Source organism: Callospermophilus lateralis, chromosome 1 (genome assembly GCF_048772815.1).
Source record: "Callospermophilus lateralis isolate mCalLat2 chromosome 1, mCalLat2.hap1, whole genome shotgun sequence".
NCBI lineage: Eukaryota > Metazoa > Chordata > Mammalia > Rodentia > Sciuridae > Callospermophilus > Callospermophilus lateralis.
The window spans coordinates 143,782,501-143,806,026 of record NC_135305.1 but is presented as its reverse complement, the minus strand read 5'-3'; positions in this window follow the sequence as shown (position 1 = coordinate 143,806,026).

The window sequence follows — 23,526 nt, the reverse complement described above, 5'->3', positions numbered from 1 at the left end:
TAAAGTTGCTCACTGTACAAATATCCTTGAAAACACAGTCCAGAATAAAGTTGTTCAACACTTGGGCTTAAGAGACATGAAGAAATGCAGGGCTCCATGAATATTTTTTCCTGACACTCATGATCTATACTCACAATGGGAAATTACATTTCCATTACTACATCCCTTGATATTGCTAGACTGATTTTCACCAAACTTAGTGGGAATTTTGAGGAGTTTATACTTCAAAACAAGCAACTCTTGAAAGAGGTCTTTTGGAAAATTTACCTTGGTTGCTTGTAGGAGGACCCTTTAATAATTGCTAAAACAAAACAAGACAAATTCCCACAGCACTGCATTTCTGAACTTGAAGGGATGCATTTAAGTTCTTATGGTATAACAAGGTAATTATGGTTGACAACAATTCATTGTATATTTAAAAGTAGCTAATAGAGAGGATTTTGACAGTTTCCCACACAAGAAATGATAAATGTTTGAGTCAATGCATTTGCCAATGCCCCTGACCTACATTTTAAATATATATATAAATATAAATTCACATATTTAAACCCATAAACATGTATACATATTATGTATTAATTAACACTAAATTTAACCCATAAATGTGTATAGATATCATGTATTAATTAACACTTTATTTTTTTCTTCTGGCAGAAAAAGCAATAGGAAAACAAAAGTACTGATCCCCACTTCAGTCCTATGAGTGGCAGAGCAGGGAGTTTTCATCAGGAGGTAAAATCCAAACTCCTAAGGATCTCAAACATTTGTACACTAGTCTTCAGGGCATCAGAGTACAGAGATGTGAAGGAGCCCAAATGGCACCAGTGCACAAGTAAGGCAGAAGAAAACTCTATTCAATCAGGATCAGATTGGGCCCATGTTTAACTGAGCAGATATCATAGAATGGACTCAGAACTTTGAGTTTTCCCATGCACTGAGCAGCCTGACACCATCTGGAGAACAGTGTCATCATCAACAAAGAATGTCCTGGTGCCATTCAAAGTCCAGGCTTCAAAATCCAACTCTAGCAACTCTAGCCTACTTCTTGGCCCTGTGGCATCACAAAAGTAGGGCAACTTCCTGAGCATCGACTTCCTCATCTTCAAATAGGGGAGGGTTAAAGTGTGTAAAGCACTCAGCCAGTCACTATTACCATTAAATTATGAAAAATATACCTTTCCCTCAATGCACCCCAACTCTAAGCCTGTGCCCATCCCCCTCCTCCTCCTCCATCACTGCCTAACAGAACTCAAAGTTTGACTCGGCAGGGAGCCAGGCACAAGTCTTCCAGGTGGACCAAAGACTGGAAATGCAAGGGACAAGCTCATTTCTAGTTTCTAGCTTATCTTTCACCCCACTTATAGAACAAATTTGGACCCTACATTCATCTTCTCTGGGTCTTAGTTTTCTCTTCTGTAAAACAGGGACACTTGCCACAAGGGTACAACAAGAGAGTTGTTCTAAACCCCAAAGTGAGACAGCAAACAAGGAAACCAGCATTCATCCGACACCTGCTGGTCTCACTAACCCTCATAACCTCCCTGATACACAAGAACACTTTCCACATTTTACAGACAAGAAAATTGAAGCCCAGAAGTGACCAATGCCTGAAGGGACTCAACATCTTAATCTCACCACCACTCCTTGCCTGAAGGGTACAGAATCACTCCCTGCAGAGAGGATCCTTTCCTGATTCAAGAAAGAGCTAGACAGGAGCAGGCCAGACTTGGCCAACCCAGCCAAGATAGGGTTAGTCTAAACTGGCCAGAGTGCAATGTGTAGGATCCAAGCCTGGTGCCTGATCAGAAAAGCCACAGCCCTGTCCCCTCCTCCTGACATCAAGTCTTCTGGGACTTTTGTTCCAATGAGCACTCAGTCAATTTCCACAGACACTCTATGCCTCTGCGTGATAGTCCACAAACCCATGATGGTCTTGGGGAACTAAGGAAAGATGCAAAAGGTGTTCCAGGAGGGCCCCACCCAGGGTTCCAGGTGTGGGACCAGACAGGTGGCTGCCCTGAGGAGCAGTTAGGCCCTGAATCCTTATTATAGCAGGGCAGTTGGCAGATATCTCTCTTCAAGAGACCCCCAGGGGTAACAGCCATGGGCCCTGGATCAGGCCAACTGAGGACAGAGACCAGAACTAATCCAGGAAGAGGATGGGGCCAAGGGCCACATGGACCTGTATATACTGAAGCAGCCAATGCCAGCAGGAGGACCAGAACTATATCCTCTATAGACCTCATGCCACAAAGATGCCTCTGACCCTGAAAGCAGATTAGGCCCAGGGTAGACCACTGGGTACTGGATCCTCCTGCTGCTGCTGGATATGGCAGTAGATGCCCATGATAAAGGACCCAACTGTAGCAACTAGGAGTTGGCTTTGGGCCAAGGTGCCTGACCATGAAGCAGTCTGTCCAATGTGCAGAGCCTTGGAGCAAGTAAGGAGTCTTGCGGGAATATGGGAGTCTCAGCTGAAGCTGGGAATGGGTGAAAATGGAGGAGGGCAAGAGACGTGGCAAAAGGGGTGACAAAGGATAAGCTTGAAACGCTGGCCTAAAGTGCTGATTTATTGTCCATTGTGGGTTTGTTTGAATTAATTTTCAACATTCTATTGAACTATTATTAATCTTGGCTCCTCAGGCTTTCACTCACTCCTATAGTGTATTGGTAGAATCTCCCATTTGCACAGGATTCAGCTTTTTACTCCTCCTTCTCCCCGATTCCTCTTGGCTGTACTCTGCACCCTTATGGTTTGGCTGAGCCTCTGATCGTGGGAAGCAGGGATCCAGTCATCAGACCCTCAGCCAACAATCCTCAACCAGGGCTTCATCATGAGGTTGTCTCTCCTTCCCAGAGCTGTAGATGCATGACTTTGTCTTGCATTTTGTGACAAAAAGGGAGGTGCTGAGGATTGAGTCCTGTGGTTGGCCAATGAGAAGCCCCTCTCTACCACTGAGCTACATCCCCAGCTTTTTCCTATGATGGTCTAAGAGAAGGGGTGTTCTGCAAAGCCCTCCCCTGAGAATGAAGTGAGGATTTGGCTTGGTCTCCCAAGGATGTACTCTCACTGCCTTGGTCATAAACATTTCCTGGCAGACAGGCTTGGAGACAAAAGAGAGGGCTTGCCTACACTAAGGAACCTGTTTAGTCATTGGGGACAGACTTGTGGTCCTTTCTAGGAGCCATAGAGTTAGAGAAGGTGTGCTCCCTCTGTGGGTTGATGCCCAAGTTGGTGTCACAGATGATTGGGCGCTGGCTAGTGATGAGGTAGCCCAGCAGAGACACTAGGGAAGGGGGTGGGCACCAAGGGAAGCAGGGAGCTTCTGGGTTGAAGCAGGTGGAACCCTTAGGTCTCGTGCCCCAGACTAGGTTCTGCTGTCTGGGTGCAGGCTCTGGGGGATTTGAGTCAGAGTCAAACGTGTTTTTGAAAAACTGGCTCAGGTTTGGAGTCTATTGTGAGACTACATTTGTGTCCAGAGACAGAGACAGAAGACAGAGATAGGGAAGCTGCAGAAGATCTGGGAGCTGGTGAATTGAGACCACAGACATCTCCTGGGCAAGGGGAGAATGCACTGGTCCACATGCCAAAATTGCTATGAAATTCACTAATGAATTTAGAGCAATGATACCTGTAAGGAATGGGCACTTACATGATCAGTTTATAAGGGTTTCAATGTATAACAAATTCAGCAAATAGGCAGCAAGTCATGAAAGAAACTGGGTTATATAAAGTGTATAATTTCACTTCTTGAAATTTATCCGCAGAGGGAAGAATAAAGCCATAACCAAGGATTTACAACAAGGCTGTCTATCTAGCTCAATATTGTTAATAATGGGAGAAAATTGGAGATAACTGAAATATCCATGAGAAAGTGTGTGATAGTGTAGTGTGGCACATCATCATAAAGCATCTTACACAAACCTTCAAAATTATATTTGTAAGGTAGACTCTGGCAACAAATTACTGCTTAATAATGTTATTTTAATATTGTCATGAGAAAGTCATCAATTTCATAAAAACTGCTTTTGAAGCATCTCTAGTAATAAGAAATTCTTTTTTAAAAATATAAGTTGACAACTTACAGACTCTTATCAATGATGTTCTTAATATGTGTGTGCATTTGGAAAAGCCTGTCTTTAAAATGTGAAGAAGTTTTTTTAATTTATTTTTTAAATTTTCAATAGTATGTCTCTAACTTGTTTAGTTTCACTTCATTTCAATATTAGTTTTATAGTTTTCTGACTTTATGAAAATGTTCACAAGATCATTTTCTCTTCTAAAATAATTATAATATAATAGAAACACTTTTGTAAATATGAAGTATTTTCCTTAAAAATAAATAAATAAGTATATTATGAATAAATAAATATAATAAATATATTGTAATAAATATATTATATATAAATATATAAAATATAAACAGCAAACATTTTCTGTCACCCTCTCTTTCCTACCATCTTTCCCCCAAAAACCTATTCCACTTTTCATGGCCACTGTCTTGTTGTTCTATATAATTCAACTTTTCATTGTATGTACATTCTTGAAAACACACACACACACACACACACACACACACACATACACACACACTCAAGGAGAGAGAGTTGGTGTTGAGATATTATTTTTTGAAAATAAAGTCATACTATGCATATTACCCTGCAATTAGATTTTTAAGCTAACTATTTTCTAGATTAGTCCATATGGATCTATGGTATTCTCATAAATAGTTATCTAGGGACAGTTTGGATGTACCAGAATTTTATCCCTTTTAAGGATCATTTAGATTGTCTCCACTAGAAAATATGCAAAGGATGATGCTTTGAAAATCTGGGGGTTGGAGGTGAGCATATTGTACTTCTGTATCTCTAAAGATTAAATGCCTAAAAGTGGAAATTCTGGATCTCAGAGAAACTCTTTTGAGATTTCATATGTAGTTCCAAACTACTTTCAAAGACTGTTCCAATTTATACTCACTACAGTGAGTGGCAGTGCCCTATCTCCCACCTCCTTGACAATAATGTGATATTGTTCATCTTTCTTTACTTTAACTATGAGTTGAGAAAAAAATGAAATTTGTTTGTTTATTATTTATTTGATTATTGGTCAAATGTTTATCCTTTATTATTTTTGACTTAGTGTTTCCTCCTGTGAATTAACAAGTCATAATGTTGCCTGCTTTTTTAACTCTGTTGCTTGTATCTGCTTATATTGTCTATAGAAACTTAACCCCTTGTTTAGAAAATGTGTTATAAATATTTAACCTTGGCCTATTTTAAAACTTTGTTTTATGAAGTCTTCTACCATAAAGTGATTGTTAATTTCATTGTGTCACTTCGGTTTAGCCTTCTCTTAATGGTTTCAGTGATTCATGCCAAGTTTAGAAAGGTAATTTTTATTTTGATATGATAAAATCACTCTTCTATTTTGTTCTAGTACTTTTGTTGTTTTGGTGCATGTGTGTTTAACTTTATCTGGAGTTTGAGCATAGAGGCATATAACTTTGTTTATTTGCCAAATGGGAAGATATCTGTTGAATATAAATGAGACATTCATGAGATGCTAAACAATGACTTATCACATTCTCTCTGTGGTTCTCTTGAAGCATTCATTTGTTCCTGCTTCATTTTACTTTGTTTTGATTATTTTAGTTTTATAATATGTTTTTGTATCTGCTAGGAAATCAACCCATCATTATTACTGTTTTCCTAAATCTTAACACATATTCTCCATTTTACTTCTTGTTAAACGTTGGTATCAATTTCCTAATTCTCAAAAATCATTCTTTTGGTATTATGTTTGTACTTTCGGGAATATATGGTTGATTTGAGATGAACTGATACATTTATAAGCTTAGCACTTTCACCCAGGAACATGACATCCTATCCATTCATCACATTTATGTCTTTGGTCAAAGAGTTTTGTAATTTATTCATTGAAAATCTGATTTATTTTTCTGGTTTATTTATTTATAAATCTTATTTATTTGTAAGTGTTTCAAATATAATTTTATTGAAATGGAAATTTCCCCACAATTCCATATCCTAAAGTATTACTGCTTATGCAGCAGAGAAACCTAATCATTTTTACATGTCACTCTTATGTTCAGCCACTTTTATTCTTGTATGAATTCTAACAGTTCTACTAATTCTCTTAAGTTGGATGGTTGGTTTTTTAGTGGACTAGCACATCATTTGCAGGAAATATTTTCTCTCTCTTTTTAGAATTCTTATAACATTCTTTCCCTTCATCTCCTTTCATTGGGTAGAATCTGTTGAATATTGAAAAGTGTGAATGAGCAACTTTCCTGATTTCTGATGCAAATGTTTTTTTTCTTTACGTATGAAGGTTGTAAGTTTTGAAAGACACTTTTTAGTAATTTGAGGAAATTTCCTTGAATACCTTCATGCAAGGATAAATGTTTCCTTTCTTATTCAGAAATAAGAGTTTGATTCATATTAATATGACACTAAATCTGTTTCAAAAATCCTCCTGCATATCTTCAATACAACCAGTGATAATTAGTTCTGCTGATAAGGTAAATAAATAAATAAATAAAAACGGTGATCCCAATGTAATACATAATCTTGCAGTGTAAATATACTATCTTTATTTTTAAAGATAAACTCAGATTTGAAAAAGCCACCCATCAATTCTTAGAGTGAAACTTATGTAATTTCCTTTTTCTTTTGAATATCTTAATAAGTATATTGTGTTGTGGTATAGGGTCTAGGATATAAGGTGACTCAATTGAGGGGAAAGCATTCTAAGATTACTTCAGACCTCTGACTTAGAGACAAATTGCTGAAATGAGGACACTGCAGGGGATCCAATTTTCAAGGAAATAAATTTAGTTGGAAGCTGTTAAGTTCAAGGTGCCTCCAAGACATTCAAGCAAAAATAGGATCAGGAATCAAAATAAATGTAGATCTGGAGCCAAGAAGAATCATCAGAGCAATAAATAAGGATCTCGGACCTGGGACAGTTGTGCAAGTGCATAGTTAGGGTCAAATCAGAAACAGTGGGAAGGATACGAGGAAAAAACGCACCTGATGATAGTCTAGGGTCATCAGCTATGCATGGGTCAAGGAGAAAAGGAAGAAATGGGAGCAAGAGAGTAGGGCTTCTCCACAACCAAGGAGAAGAGAATGACCAGAAAAAGGGAACTCCTGCAGAGACATTAGGCTTCTGGGAAAGACCTACAGATTGAGACAATGGCCTTTTAGACCTTGACTTGAGAAGTTTCAGGAAAATATGAGGGTAAGAACTAAGAGAGTCTTACTGTGTTCCAGAATGCAAAACAGTGCCTGGCATAGGTGGGTGTTTCATAGAGATTTTGAATGTATGGATAAATGAATGGATAGATGGATGGATGGATGGATGGATAAATGGAAGTCTGAATGGATACAAGGAGTGGTCTGAGACATCAGGGAAGGTTTCATGAATGTGGTGGATTGCACTATGTCTCCATGGGTAGAAAAATAAGTAGAAGAGTCTCCATGTGGAGGTTCCTTAAGTCAGGCATGACCCAGTGTCTGTGGGTCCAGGGTAGAAACTGTCAGGGCTGGACAATTGGGAATTTGTGTAAAAGAGATTCAGAAGTTCTAAAGTGAGGGCAGGAGAGGTTGAGCAGGTCCAGTCCAGCTCAGAACTCTCTCCCACATCACATAACCACTTAATATTATCCATCAATAAGGGATTTTCTGGGAAGTAACTGTGCTTAGCCTTTCTGTCAGCAGTGAGAACCCCAGAGATAGGGGACACACATGGCATATCCCAACGCCATGGGTAATGCATGCCTGGAACAGGGGGATGAGTGTCTGGAGAACCAGTCAACAACCTGCAGTGTGCCAAGGTCAAAACCCTACCAGTCATGCCCAAGAGTTTCTGCTCTTGCCCAGTCTTTAGGGAGCAGATTCCATGTATAAACCTCAGTCATTGTGGTATGTCTTTGTGGTGGGACCCAGCTCATTGTTCTAGGTAAGTGGCTTTTCTGAAATTTTTCAATCTGTTCCATATCCTCAGGTCTTGGGAAAATCTATTTCTGCTCTCTAAGGGTTTCTTACCCTTTGCCCTACCCTGTCTTATTGAGAGATCACTTACCATTTTCCATAGGGTATGGGAGTTGGTGGTGGTGTGGTAGCCAACAGGAAGGGTCCCAACAGCATAAGAGACTGCACAGAATGAACTACTAAGATTTTGTTGTCTGTCTGCCTGCCTGTCTGTCTTGGCATGCTTGTTTATAAGAAGTACTCTGATCTGTTCTCCCTTGTGGAGCACTTTTCTAATTAGTTTGTGAAGAGTTAACTTGAGGCCCTATCTAAGGGGAAGAGGAAATAAAAGACATTGTGGAAGTGACCAATGATGAACTTTAAAAGACTTAGGACACTAAGGAGTAAGAGTGGGAAACAACATTTCATAACTCAGCTCAGGCATCCTGGACTGTAACCTCAGGATCAAAAGTCATGAAAGAGATAAGAAGTACAAGGAAACTCCAGTCTTCAAGTTTGGCCAGGGACAAACCCCAGACACACATTGGGTTTCAGGAAACTTAGGAAGAAGAAAAGAAGAGGAGGCTCTGGGTAACAGATAGGCAGGAGAAGAGTGACTGAAGATGAGAGTGGTGGAGGTGGGTCTCCACAGGGCACATGCTTCAGAAGCACAGGCTCCTATTTTTACATATGAACAGGTCCCAATGCAGGAAACCTATAGATATGACCTGTAAACAAGGCATTCTGGTTTGACTCTGCAAAAGGAGAGGGGCCAAGACAGACTGACAGACTTTGAGTGATAAACCATTATCCACGGCAGAGACTCAAGAAGAGATACATTGGGGTGAAAATGGGTTCTTTAGTAAACACTGGCCCTCGAAGCCAAGGAGTCAGGTCAGAAATGACCCATAATGGAACACACTGGAGTCCTGGAGAGCGCAGAGGACAGACAGAGTCTAAGGATGGACTAGAGAGATGTCAGAAGGAGGCAGGGCAGGAAGGCAAGGGTGACACATTTGTGTGAAAGACCATGGTCTAAGAAGTGCCAGGCAAGGTAATACACAGGTATCCTGGATTATTTAAAGCCTACACATGGGGAATAGTTTAAGTAATTCCCCAACATGCTCTCTACATCAAACATGCTCCAACACAGAGTTCCTGAACATGAAGACATTCCTCACACACTGAGCATAGGGGCTCCTGATTGGACAGCAGAACACTGATCCCTTTTGCCTGGTCCATTTTGCAGGTCGGTCAAAGGCCGGGCCCTAGCTCACACTGTTGACACCCTCCTCTGAGGATCTCCAGAGCCACAAGGCCACACTGGTGTGTCAGATCAACAACTTCTATCTGGGTGCCGTGACTGTGGACTGGAAGTGAGATGGCACTACGGTCACCCAGGGTGTGGAGAACACTCAGCCCTCCAAACAGACCAAGAATGAGTACATGGCCAGCAGCTACGTGGCTCTGACAGTAGATGAGTGGATCTAATGTGACATACACCTGCCAGGTCACTCATGAAGGGAGCACCAGGGAGAAGAGTGTGTCCCGTGCACAGTGTTCCTAGGTCCCAGACCCTCATTCTACAATGGAGCTGAAAACCCCAGGAAGCTTCTCTCCTCCCAACCCTACCAACCCAGCTCTTCTCCCTCAACCCAGAAACCCCTCAATAAACATCCTCCTTATCAACCAGAAATCATGGTCTTTTTTATTTTTAGTTTATATACTTCCCATCTTAAGTTAAGGCACCTAATCAAAGTTAAGATGGGAAATGTGGTCAAAGACTTTGAGACAAAAAGACCAGGAAAGGCTCCTGATATTACCCTGGCATTTCCACAGGATTTTGCACAGCAAGGGAATGGCCTTCAGCAGTAACCCAGCCTCCATATTTTCACCTATCCACCCTGTGCTTGCTCCTCTTGTGCAGACTTGTTTACTCCCCCACTGTCAGGATCAGTCTCTCCTTAGATCTCTAAGGCCTCCAGGAGAATGTGTGAATTTCCTTTCCTGGAGCAGTATGAACATCACTCCATCTTTGAATGTCCTTCCATCTCTAGCTTAAGTCCCCATCACTGAGGTCATCCCTCTTTTCCACTTTGTCTCCCTTTCCCCACCTGTAATTTCTCTCCTTGCTGCCTAGAGCCATTTGTGTTGTCTTTTCTGTCAACCATGCTCCTACCTCCCTGAGGACACTGCCTGGGCCCCATAGTACTGCCCACTCCCAGCCCTATGGCACTTATTAATAGGATACTCAGTTTCCTGAAACCTGGTGATTCATTCTAAACTCCCCTCTTGGGACTTTTGGTCTATGTGTGTCCCTCGATTTTCCATCTATTTTCCAGTCCCTGAGAGGCACAAATCAGTATTTCTTCTAATGGACCCACCATAGGTGCCCTAAGATTGTCAGTGGGTCTAATGTGTTCAAGGTCAGTAGCCACATTGTTGAATAACTTCCACCTGCTTGTGTGCAAGCTGATGCACCTTCTTAACAACTTAGTGTAGGCTCCCTGCTGTTGTAGAAACACACATACATAAACATATTTGCCCGTTAACAAACACACACCTTTCAACACAAAATGCATATAACAAGCATATACCCTTTAATACACATTTTCATGTTGAGCATCTCTATGAATGGATCAGGAAGACTCCAGGTAGCAGGAGAGGCAGTAAAGCCCTCTGGTGTCATGACATCAATCATCAAATGTCATTACCTAAAGTCCCAGAATAATGGTCTCTGTGGTAGGCCACTTACATTGGGGAAAGGGAGGAAGTTTCTGTCCATTCCAAAAGTGACGATGAGTTGAAAATAAAGCTTGGGAAGGGCTGCCGCAGTCTGGCTGGACACAATTCAGGAGCCACTTGTCAAAAGAAATGAACTTTATTTTTAGAACACACACACCACACCACACAGCTCCTCAGGAAAAACCCTCAGAGCCCAACTGTCACCACCGGCTTCCCACACGCCTCTCAACCTCCCCCACTCCTCCTGCTCTTAAGGCTGATTGGCTGGGTCACATGGGTGGAGCCAAAAAAAGTCCCCCAATGAACAGCTCCGTGGTCTGAAAGGGTGGGGAAACAGCCCAATGAGCATCACCACAGAGGAGCCAATCAGTTGGCAGCTAGAAGTTTGCTGGGGCCGCTGTGAGCCAATCATCAGCTGGCAGCTGGAAGTTTGCTGGCAGCTGGAAGTTTGCTGGGGCTCCTTTTGGCTGTGGCTCTCAATATCTCCCCCTCTCTGTTTAAACAACAAGCATGTGGCTTAGGGACCATGCCTGCATTAGGTTGTCCAATACTACATATGGTCCTTACCCATCGTCAGATGAGCTGACCTCAAGGCGTCAGTCTCCTGTCTTAGGTTGGTACCACTGCAATTGGATCTTACCCGTCATTGACTACCGGTCCAGCATACAGCCACACCTGTGGATAGGTCTTTGTACAAGCGGGGGGGGGGGTGAGGTTCTTTGCCTCACCTCTGTTAGTCCCCAAATTTTAGCTGAACAACCATCACAAGCAGAAGGGAGGAGGATACACCAAGCTACTTGATGGCTCCTTTTGGAAAAATTGTACCACCGATGACACCATCAGCAAAAATACCCCAACACTACCACAAGTTGCTGCACCAACAGATAGTTCACAATGCATACAAGTGAGTTTACAATGCATACAAGTGATACATAGTCCAGGCAAGTTCTGCAAGCATTTCAGTGATGGCTATTGCAGAAGCTGTAGATTGGTTTTATCATTGTCTTCACTGGCACTGGGATGAAGATAGGAATTCTGGCAATAATGGCTAAAGAAAAAATTATGTAACATTCCAGAAGATACTAAAAGAAAACAATTTTCTTAACAATTTACATTATCTTGAACAGAATTATTAAATATAATGAAAAGGAAAGGTGAAAGTAAACAAACAGATCTATTAATTTCCTTTTTTGTTCACATATTAAAACAATCCTCAACAGCTGTTTACCCAATTTAAATTATACCATTTAAATCACGTGTATAAAAAAAACTTTGGATCCATTTTTTCACAAGCGCTCATCATATATGATATATGGACATATGTACATACAAACATACAACATAAAACACAAGTGTGCACACATAATATAATACATTCAACACATAACATAATAGTAAATGCCTTACAACTTTTTACAGGTGAAATCTCCATTGCAATGTTTAAAAACTCGATAGTCAAAAAATAGAACTGATCAGCAAAACATTAACCTAGGTCTGTATGAGCTCAAAAAACAAAATAGAACTTCATGATGTGGGAAAAGGTAATGATAAAATAGATATTGAAAAAAGCATCCTGGTTCTGTTGCAGATGTAAGGATAGCCAAACTGGAGTTTTGGATATCAGCTTTTATGGATTTGAGCCAAATTTTCTTTTTTTTGGTCTGTAGAAATCACTTTAGTTAATCTCTCTGGAATCCAAATCGGCTGCTGTTCTCCCTGTGGAAGCATACAAACAGACCCCCAACTCCAGACAATCACTGGGTCAGGACCTTAGTTAATCTCTCTGGAATCCAAATCAGCTGCTGTTCTCCCTCTGGAAACACACAAACAGACCCCCGACTCTAGACAATTACTGGGTCAGGAACTTTCCATTGTCCTGTTAGAATATCCTTCAAAAGTACCTGGGGCTTATGTACATTTTTTGGACACATATGCCTTTCTGCAGCACTAAGTCCTGATGAATCCAAATTTAAAAAGTTAAGAGTAAAAAGGGTTATTTTAAGTTTATCTTTGGGGAATATATACCCCTTCCCAATTCCCTCTTTTTGCTTTAGTAAGTACATTTTAATAGTTTGATGAGCTCTTTCAACTATGCCTTGTCCCTGTGGATTGTATGGGATTCCTGTTATATGAGTAATGCCAAATGATGAGCAGAATTGTTTAAAAGAGTTAGAAGTATAACCAGGGGCATTATCTGCTTTTAACTGTTTTGGAACGCCCACAGTGGCAACATTTTGTAAGCAATGAGCTATAATATCTTTAGTTTTTTTCTCCGGCATAAAGGGAGCCCATAAAAAAATCTAGAAGAAGTATCAAATGTAACATGCAAATATTTTAATTTTCCAAATTCTGGCAAGTGTGTAACGTCCATCTGCCAAATATGGTTAGGTATGAGTCCTCTAGGATTGACTCCAAGGTTAATTTGTGGTAAAAATGTCACACAATTTTGACATTATTTTATTATTTGTGTAGATTGTTCCTTAGTTATTTTAAAATGCTTTTGTAAAGTATTAGCATTGACATGGAACTTTTTATGAAAATTTGTAGCTTCTTCTAGTGTAGAGAAAATATGTATGTCATGTGTGGTTTTATCTGCTAAATCATTGCCCAAACTAAGGGCTCCAGGCAATCCTCTATGTGCCCTGATACGTTCTATAAAGAACGGATCTTTTCTGTCCCAGATTAGACTTTGTATAGTGGAAAACAAAGAGAAAACAGTAGAGGAAGGGGAAATCCTACCAGCATCTTCAAGGGATACTATAGCATTAACTATATACTGACTATCAGAAAATAAATTAAATACAGAATCTTTAAGCATCCCAAAAGCTTGTAATACTGCATTAAGCTCTACCTTTTGAACTGATTGTTTGGGTACTAAAAATATAAAACTTTGATCAGGAGTAACTACTGCTGCTGTACCATTATTTGACCCATCAGTGAATATATTTGGAGCATTCATGATAGGTGTTTTTCTTGTCATTTTTGGAAAAACTACAGGATGTGAAGACCAAAAAACAACAAAGGATTAGATGGTAAGTGGTTATCAAATGAAACATTAGATTTACACATGATTATTGCCCAAGTATTTAACTCATTAGCAAACTCAACAATTTGATCTATTGTATATGGAGTAATAATTTTATTGGGAGAAATTCCAAACACTCCCTTTGCTGCTTTTATTCTTTTGAGTATTAATTGTCCTACACCCTCAGGATACCTAGTAAGAATAGTGTTAGGAGAATAAGATAAATGTGTCCACAATAATGGACCTTCTTGACAAAATACTCCTGTGGGAATATTTTTTGTTGGTAGTACAATAAATAATAAAGGCAAACATATCAATTCTATCCAAATGCATATTTTCCATATATGTTTTAATGATTTTTAATGTCTTTCTTGCTTCAGGTGTTAATATGCGGGGTGAATTTGGATCTCATGGACCTTTTAGGATATAAAATAAAGGTCCCAACTCTCCTGTTGGTATTCCTAGATAAGACCTTATCCAATATATGTCTCCTAATAACTTTTGAAAGTCATTAAGTGATTTGAGTTGATCTACTCGTATTTGAATTTTTGGTGGACGGAACATGGTCGAGGATAATAGAACTCCTAAATAATTAATTGGAAAATTTAATTGTATTTTATCTATTGCTATCTCTAGATTATAATTTTTAATAAATTTGTAAGTGTGGCATAACATTCTAGCAATGTGTTTTTATCTTTGTGTGCCAATAATACATCGTCCATATAGTGAAATATTTGTAGTTCAGGATTTTGATTTCTAAATGGCTGGATTGCTTTGTTAACATAAATTTGACACATAGTTGAGCTGTTAGCCATCCCTTCAAGGAGTACTTTCCATTCATATCTCTGATCGGGACCTTCATGATTCAGTGCAGGGATAGTAAAAGCAAAATATGGACTATCCTCAGGATGAATTGGAATTGAAAAAAAAACAATCTTTAATATCTATAACTAAAACATACCAAGTTTTTGGCAAAGCAGACAATTGAGGAATCCCTGCTTGAGCAGGTCCCATAATAATCATCTCATTATTAATGGCTCTTAAATCTTGCAATAATCTCCATTTACCAGATTTCTTATTGATGTCAAAAATGGGAGTATTATGGGGAGATACAGACGGTTGTATATGTCCTTCTGCTAATTGTTGTTTGAACAGGTCATGGGCTGCTTGTATCTTCTCTTTAGTCAGGGGCCACTGAGGAACCCATACTGGTCTTTCTGATTTCCAAGTAATTTTTATTGTCTCAGTGGCCCTTTCTGTAAATCCAACCCATGTCTGTCCATTCCTTGATCTGTTTGTATTGGTGCTGCTATACCTTTTTCTTGTTTTTCTAATCTTTATCCTTTCCTAAAACCTTGTCTAGTCATAATAGTGGGTGCATTTTGGTTGATGTTATTTGTTAATGTCAAACCTAATTGATCTAGGACATCTCGTCCTCATAAATTTACAGGAAGATGATCCAATACATATGGCTGTATTGTTCCTTCACATCCTTCAGGATCCTTCCAATCTAATACCATTGCACTTCTATGGGGATTAGTTGCCACTCCTAGGCCTCGAAGTGTTTGAGTGGCTTGTTTTAATGGCCAATGTTTTGGCCATTCTTGACGAGAGATGATGCTAAGGTCTGCACCTGTATCCAGTAGCCCATTAAATTCATGTCCTTGAATATTTAGTTTTAGCATGGGGTGAGAATCTAAATTTAAAGAAAGCATAGCCCAATCTACACCTGTGTAGCCTAATCCCTTGGAACCTCTTTCTACAGTACGACTGGAAAATTTATTATGTAGGCTGGATATTATTAGTAACTGTGCTATTCTATCTCCTGGTGAAATTACTGATATACCCTTTGGAGAACTGGCTATAATTTTTATTTCACCTTCATAATCAGGATCAATTACCCCAGGATTTATCATAAGTCCTTTTAGAGTAGAAGAATTGCGTCCCAATAATAAGCCTACTGTTCCTTTGGGAAGAGGTCCTTTTACCCCTGTGGGAATGATTTGAACTCCCATCTCTGGAGTTAGTACTGCTCTGGTGGAGGCACAGATGTCCAACCCTGCACTCCCTCTGGTTTGTCTTATGAGAGATCTAATAGACAATGTGTCCTGGGCACTACCCTGATGGGGTTGCTGGGTTCCTCCAGTGCTCTGTATATTTGTGGTTTGGGGCCCCGGAGCATTGGGCCCCCCTGTCCATTTTTTTGGCAACGGAGCCCGATGCCTTTCTCCATGATATCGTGGATAAACACCTGGTCATTGTTCATTTTTTGATAATGGAGTACCCTTTATGGTGGTTTGAGAATTGCATTCATTAGCCCAATGTCTCCCTCTATGGCATCATGGGCAAATACCCAGGATTCTACTCCTTTGATACTTATTTTTGTTAAACCCTCCTCCTATGGGGCAATTCCTTTTAAAATGTCCTGTTTGTTCACAATTGTAGCATGTTCTTGGCCTGGCATCTAAAGCCTGTTTTACTGCAGCTGCCACCACTTGCCCTTGTTCATTAATATCTCTGGTATCTAAAACCTGTTGTATTGCAGCTGCCACGACTTGCCCTTGTTCATTAATGTCTCTACATAATTTAATATATGTGTTTAAATCTTCATGTTTCCATGGTCTTATGACTTCTCTGCACCAATGATTCGCTTGCTCATAATCCAGTTGTTTTATTAATGGCATTGCTTGTTCTGTATTCCCAAAAACTCTAGTAGCTGTTTGAATAAGCCTATGTACAAATTCAGCATAAGATTCATTAGCTCCTTGTATTACCTTAGATAATTGATCTTGTAAACCTCCATGTCCTTGTAAAGTCTTCCATGCCCTGACCTCATCTCTAGCAATTTGTGCGTATATGCCAGGATCATATGCAATTTGTTTCTTCTGATCTTCATAAGGTCCCTTTCCTAACAACATATCTAGATTTCTCTGAGGATAATCAGCTGCTGCATTTCGCCTAGCCATCTCCTTGCAAAATTCCTCATTGGCAACCTTCCATAGCAGGTATTGTCCTCCATTTAGCACAGCTTTACACATATTAGCCCAATCTGCTGGTGTCATGTTCAAGTTGTTAATGAATTCGACCATGCTTACAGTGAAGGGTGCTTGAGGACCATAGGTTGTTACAGCCTCTTTTAGCTGTTTCACTGTTTTGAAATTTAAAGCATTGTGAATTCGCTGCCCTCCTGCCTCAAATACAGGAAATGTTAATATTTGAGATCCTGTCTCAGGATCCCATCTATCGACTGTGGGGGTTGGGGGCCTCCCAGCATATGGAAGTGGCCTTGTTTGTTGGACACTTACGCCCTCTGGTGATAGAAAAGTGTTGGTTGCAGTCTCCTGTTGTAACTTTCCCCCTGATGGCTTTTTCTGCTCTAAACGTTCTTCCTCTGTCTGACTAGCTTGAGAGACCTTCTCTTTTACTTGAATTTTTTTCCTGTGTCTGACTAGCTCGTGAGACCTTCTCTTTTAATTGAATTTTTCTACTATAACTATAATACGACCCAACAAGATAACGCCTAACAAAACTGAAACAGAGTGAAACAAAATTGGAACAACAACAAAAAATCATTATAATAGCCTCCTGAAATGTCCATCCGTCCTTTCTCCCTATCTGTTTCTCAGATGTGAGCAGTTTTTCTTCCATCTTACACATCTCCAGGGTGTGAAGCAAAACAAAAGAAGAATCTTAAAATGGCTACCCATCCTCTCGCCCTGCCCTCAGGGGCAAGCAGTTTACCTTATCACTTACCCTCAGTCGTTCCGTGGGAGCCACCAAATGCTGCAGTCTGGATGGGCACAATTCAGGAGCCACTTGTCAAAATAAATGAACTTTATTTTTAGAACACACACACCACACCACACAGCTCCTCAGGAAAAACCCTAAGAACCCAACTGCCAGTGTAACATTTTAGGAGTTATAGCCCCAAGCTATGTCCCAGTTCCATGGAAACCCTCAATTATCTGGACTCCTTGGAATCCAGACTCAGGGACTGTCACTTTCATTAGTGGTAGGCAGCCCAGAAGGGTCCTGTGGGCAGAGGCTGCAATGACGGTGCCAGGACAATGTGTGAGTTTGAAATGAGCACTTCCTATGCTACTTCTTTTCCTAACAAGTGGATTCTTCCATAGTGAAGAGAAATATATGCTGGTAATATCTTGGTGAAGTGTTTTCTCAGGACAGATAGCACCTTCCATGAATGACCCAATGTACTGGTCATTTCTCAGGGATTTCACCTTTTTCTCATGAAATGCCAGGTCTATCGGGGGCTGCCTCCAGCACAACTGCAGCTGGATCTAAGGGGATAGGGGTAAATCAGGAAAGGATTTTTGCACAAGCTGTGTCACAGTGTTTTTGTGTTTGGTAAAGGAACCGGCTGACAATCCTGGGTGAGTGATGCCTTACCCCACTTTCTTTGTTATCCCTAAGGATTTTAAGAGTTTCCTTCTGGTTGTATTGTGCCTTGTCTCAGGCTGGGGTTAATTATTCGTCATGGATTTGAGCCCTGGGGCACTGAATTCTTGCTTCTTGGTTAAGACCCCATAAAAACTCAAGTAGTACCCAGGACCCTTCAACTCTGACATCAGAGGAAAGAAACTTGACAGGATAACTTTTGGATACTCAGCTGTCTTTCTCTTAGTTAGTGCCATATATTTTCCCTCAGATGTTCTGGGTTGTTCTGTCTTTCATTGGCCTAAGCCCTGTCTGATGAGCTGTGTGAGCATGTGCACTGAGGCACTATCTTATGGGGAAGAAGGACCAGGCACTATGAGGTGCTGAAATTGGTTGAATTAGAAAAGAAATGGAACACCTAAAGCTGGGAAATCAGAGGTCAGAATATCATGTGCCCAAGGCTGTGAGACTCAGAATACAGAACCAGACAAGTAGGAGTTACAAGGGACCCTTAAGTCACCATGAGTTTCTAGGTAAAGGACCCAGAGCCACAATGAGACTCATGAAACTTAGTCAAGATAAAGAAAGGAGGAGAAGACCGTATATATAATGCTGGGTACAGATTCACTGAACGACATGATATGGCAAAGTGAGCTCCTCAGAAGTATAGGATCCTGAACTCATAGAAAATATTTGCCAGTGCAGAAAACCAACATATCTGCCCTGTGGAAAAGAACCCTTACCTTGAGGCCCTGCCAGAAAGACAGACTATTACACAGTGCAGAGACTCAAGAGGAGACTCATTGGGGTGAAATGGGCTCCTTAGTAAAAACCCTGTCTCTCAGCGCCAAGGAATCAGGTAAGAACTGATCCTTATTGGAATACACTGAAATACCAGGGAGCTCAGAGGACAGATAGAGACCACACATGGAACAACAAGATGTAGGGGTAATCAGAACAGGAAGGCAAGGGTAACATATTTGTGTGCAAGGCAATAGTTTAAGAGGTGCTAGGTAAGGTGATTACACAATTTTCCTGGGTGGTTTAAAGTGTAGTAACAGACTGTAGTTTAAGGAATTGCCCCAGACAATCTCTATATCCCACAGTCTCCAACAGACTCCTTAACCAAGGTGACTCTCCTCACACACTTAGCATAGGGACCCCCCTTGGTGTACACTAGAACACTGATCCCTTTTGCCTGCTCCATCTTGCAGGTCAACCCAAGGATGGGTTCTCACTTACCCTGTTATCACCCTCCTCTTAGGAGCTCCAGAGCAACAAGGCCTCACTGGTGTGTCTGATCAACAATTTCTACCCAGGTCCATGACCATGTCCTGGAACAGAGGTGGCACTAAGGTCACCCTGGGAGTGGAGAACACTCAGCCCTCCAAACAGAGCAACAACAAATACATGGCCAGAAGCTACCTGACCCTGACAGCAGATGAAATGATCTCATAAGACATACCCCTGCCAGGTCACTCCTGAGGGGAGCACAGTAGAGAATAGTGTGTCCCCCGCACAGTGTTCCAAGGATCTAAACCCTCACTCCAACCTGATCTGAAAACCCCAGGGAAGCTTCTCTCCTCCCACCCCGACCATCCCAGCCATTCTCCCTCAAACCAGAAAACCCTCAATGAACATCCTCCTTTTCAACCAAAACACATGCTCCTGCTTATTTTAGATTACACACTTCCCATCTTAACTTTGGCCATCCCATCAGGTGTACACAATTAGACCTTGAGTCCAAATGTCCAGGAAGTACTTTTGATATTTCCCTGGTATATGCTTTAACTCTCACCCAAACTCCACAGAATTTTCTATAGCAACGTAATGGCTGTCAGCAGGAACCCAGCCTGCATATTTTCACCTATACACCCTGTGCTTGCTCCTCTTGTGCAGACTTGTTCACCTCCCCACTCCCAGAATCAGTCTCTCCTTGGATCCCCAAGGCCTCCAGGAGAATGTGTGAGTTCCCTTCCCTGGGACATTCTGAATGTAAATTCATCCTTGAATGTCCTTCCATCTCCCGTCTAAGCCCACATCACAGAGGCCATCCCTTTTATGTCTCCCTTCCCCCACCTGCAATCCCTGACATTACAGCCTAGAGTCACTTGTCCTTCATTCCATGTCCATCTCCTACCTCCCCAAGACACAGTCTTGGTCCCCATAATCCCTCTGTATAGCACTCACTGAAAGGAATTCTTGACCCCTAGATTCTTTTTACTTACTCCACATTCTTCTCTGTGTTCCCTATTTGGTTATTTTACCTTTTTCAAAGCCATTCAGAGACATGGGTCAGCTCTATTCTTTACTGTACCCTATGGCTATCTCAATAGTTCTCTGTCTTTAGTTCTTCATATTCAGCAGTTCATGGCTAGTCAATGAGTGCTCCAGATTACAGTCAAGTATTGGATTCCAGCCTTACATCTTGCATCAGTCTTTGAACTGACTCCTCTCATTAGGAGCTCTGTGTTAGTTCTATTAAACAGGTTATTGTCCTGGCATCCCCACACAGTAGGGACCTGAGCTATGAGACAAATAAATGTGCACATGAAATCCCATTCATGCACCCACATATGTTACAGACCTAAGCACTTATAAACACATTCTGTATTTTACATCCTTCTGGAGTTTAAAATGGGCACCCAGGACCCTCCTACATGCCTCAGTTTCACACAGATCTCCAGCTCCACTTTCACTCTGATATAAAAAACCCTCTCTCTTTTTGCCCAATACATTCCCCAAGATGAGCTGAGCTGGAGACACAACCCCTTTCTAGACCAGACATTAGCAATGAAACCAGATGTGAGGTACATTTATGTCTTCTCCCTTTCCTTTAGGTGGATGGATTCTATGTAACCAACACTGTGTGATTCCATGGAAGGAGGGGCCACCTCTTGCCACTCTCTCCTGTATTGTACCTGTCCTCTAAATAGGTGGCTAGCCCCTGGATTCAAAGTATAGCTATAGGTGTGTCTGGTCCTGGTGATAGGAATGACTGGATTTCAGGTCTGCATTCCTGTGTTATGTGTGCAAAAGAAGCACCTAGCTAACCATCCTTGCTGAATCTTTTTCTTTCCATCCTCTTTGGGGTTCAGGGTGAAATGTAGCTAGATTTTTCTCTCTTTTCTGTCTTGTGAGCACTGAAGTCTAAATTTATCTGGAGGTCTGTAAAGTTTCTCTTCCTTATTTGGCCCCTCACCTCCTCCAATACATCCAATTTTTCAGGTACCTTTTGGCACAGGATAGGATGATTCAAGTGACCCCTTCTTTCTGTTTAGTCAGGCTTCACTGTGATTCCATCTTTCTCTCCAGTGAACAAATTTCCCTGAATGGGTGAATGGATGTCTACTTATTCCCTTTGGGTCTCTTATGCTTAGGGCCCAAGGGAATAGGGCAGTTAGGTTGGGCTCCCAAGACTATCAGGTGTAGGAGGGATGAAGGGAAGTGCTCAAAGGATCAGTCTCCCAAAGTCTTGGCTATGGGACTGCCTTCAACATAGAGAGGGAATCTCTCAGACTGGGACTCAAAGAGATAGTGGAGGAAATAGAAGGAAGTAAGAATGCAGAAAAAATCCTTTGAGAAGATGGACATATAGTCAGGTATAATGGCACATGCCTGTAATCCCAAAATTCAGGAGGCTAAGGCAGGAGGATCACAAATTCAAAGCCAGCATGAACAAATTAGCTAGGCCCTAACAACTTAGCAAAACCCTATCTCCAAATTTAAAAACAAAAATAATAGAGGTGGCTCTGTGGTTAAGCCCATTTGGGTTTAATTGCTGGTAGGGGAGAGGGAGGGAGACAAAGGTGGGCATAACTGCTGAGTACCACCACCTTCCTCAGCACAAGCAGGAAAACATAGACATGATGGAGCTCAGGACACATAGGCCCAAATGTGGGCATCTTCCCATCCTATAACTGAAGGAGAGACACCAAAAAGAATTTCCTGACCAGAGACTACTGAAAAACGACAGGTGACAGAGACAGTCATGTGTCAGGCAGGACCTCCTAGGATGTTAGGGTCTGTAAACAAGTCAGGATGGCGCCTGGCATTTTGCCAGAGGGAGTGGTTTGTGAAGTAGTGCCAGGGAGCCATTAAGTGTGGAGATTCCTTATTGGTTGACTGCTGTATCTAGTTTATGTTAATTAAGATAAGCTGTGTGTAATGTATATATACCTCTCCTGTCCTACAATAAAGTGCTCCTACTCCTGCTGTATCAATGTACACAAGTTGTTCGTCACCCCCCGCCCTGGTTATTTTGCTGCAGCCAGACTGCAGCAGATGGTGGCCCATATGGGGAGCCCCGGGACACTCAGGGGTAAGTGACAAAAAAAAGCTGCCAGTCCCTAGATAGGACGGGAGCAAATCTGCTCATCCCTAGGCAGATAGTGTGAGAGGAAACATGGCTACTTTGAGAAAATGGAGAAGATTGATACAGTATGTTTGTGTCTTGTTTTGTCTTGAAATGTTGTATTGTCTTTGTGACGAAAATATGGAAGGGGTGTTAAGTAAATTACTAAGAGAAGAAGGCACCCGAATGGAACCAAGAGCAGTTAGAGCATGTATTGATAAAAGCCCAGGAACTCTAGCCAGAAAGAAAAAGAAAGTTCAGAAGAAAAAGGATTATCAGGAAAATGGTTGCAGCAAAAGGCTATTACTAAATACTTTTTGTTACCGGAGGGTGCGTGAATCCGCTTGGCGGCTGGCATGTGTGTGAGCCGTATCAATGTATCAATGTACACAAGTTGTTCGTCAACCCCCGCCCTGGTTATTTTGCTGCAGCCGGACTGCGGCACTAGGACAGAGAAATCTTCACCTCCTAGGACAGAGGTATGAAGGGAGGCCTCTTAGAACTAACATAAACCCAATCTCTACACAAGAAAGACTCCAGAAACTGAAGGCCTCAATCCACTGGACTCTCTGGAATTCAGAATCTGAGTCTCACACTCCCTCTCCCTCAAAGGCCACCCTACAAACTTCTCTACAGGGAGATTGAGCAGGGTCTTCAATGATGGTGCTTTGTTGATCAGAAATTGTTCTCTATCTCTTTTCCTCTTAACTCACATTAATATGCAACTTTCCTGAGATGTAGTTTCCTTTCTGTGTAGTGGGGAAAATTCTGGCACCAGGAGGAAAGCAACCAAGAGAAGAAGTTCACAGTCTCTTGGAGCATCAGATGGATAACAGTAGTCAGAAGGACTTGGGACTCACTTCTCCCTTTTTCCTCTTTTTCTCCCCCCAGTACATGGACCCCAACTGTCTGGGTCCTTACTGTATGAAGCTGACCATGGCTGGGACCTCTTGAGACAGTTTCTTTCTCCACCCTGGTCGGGTCACTGTACCTATCCTATGTCCTCACTTCCCTT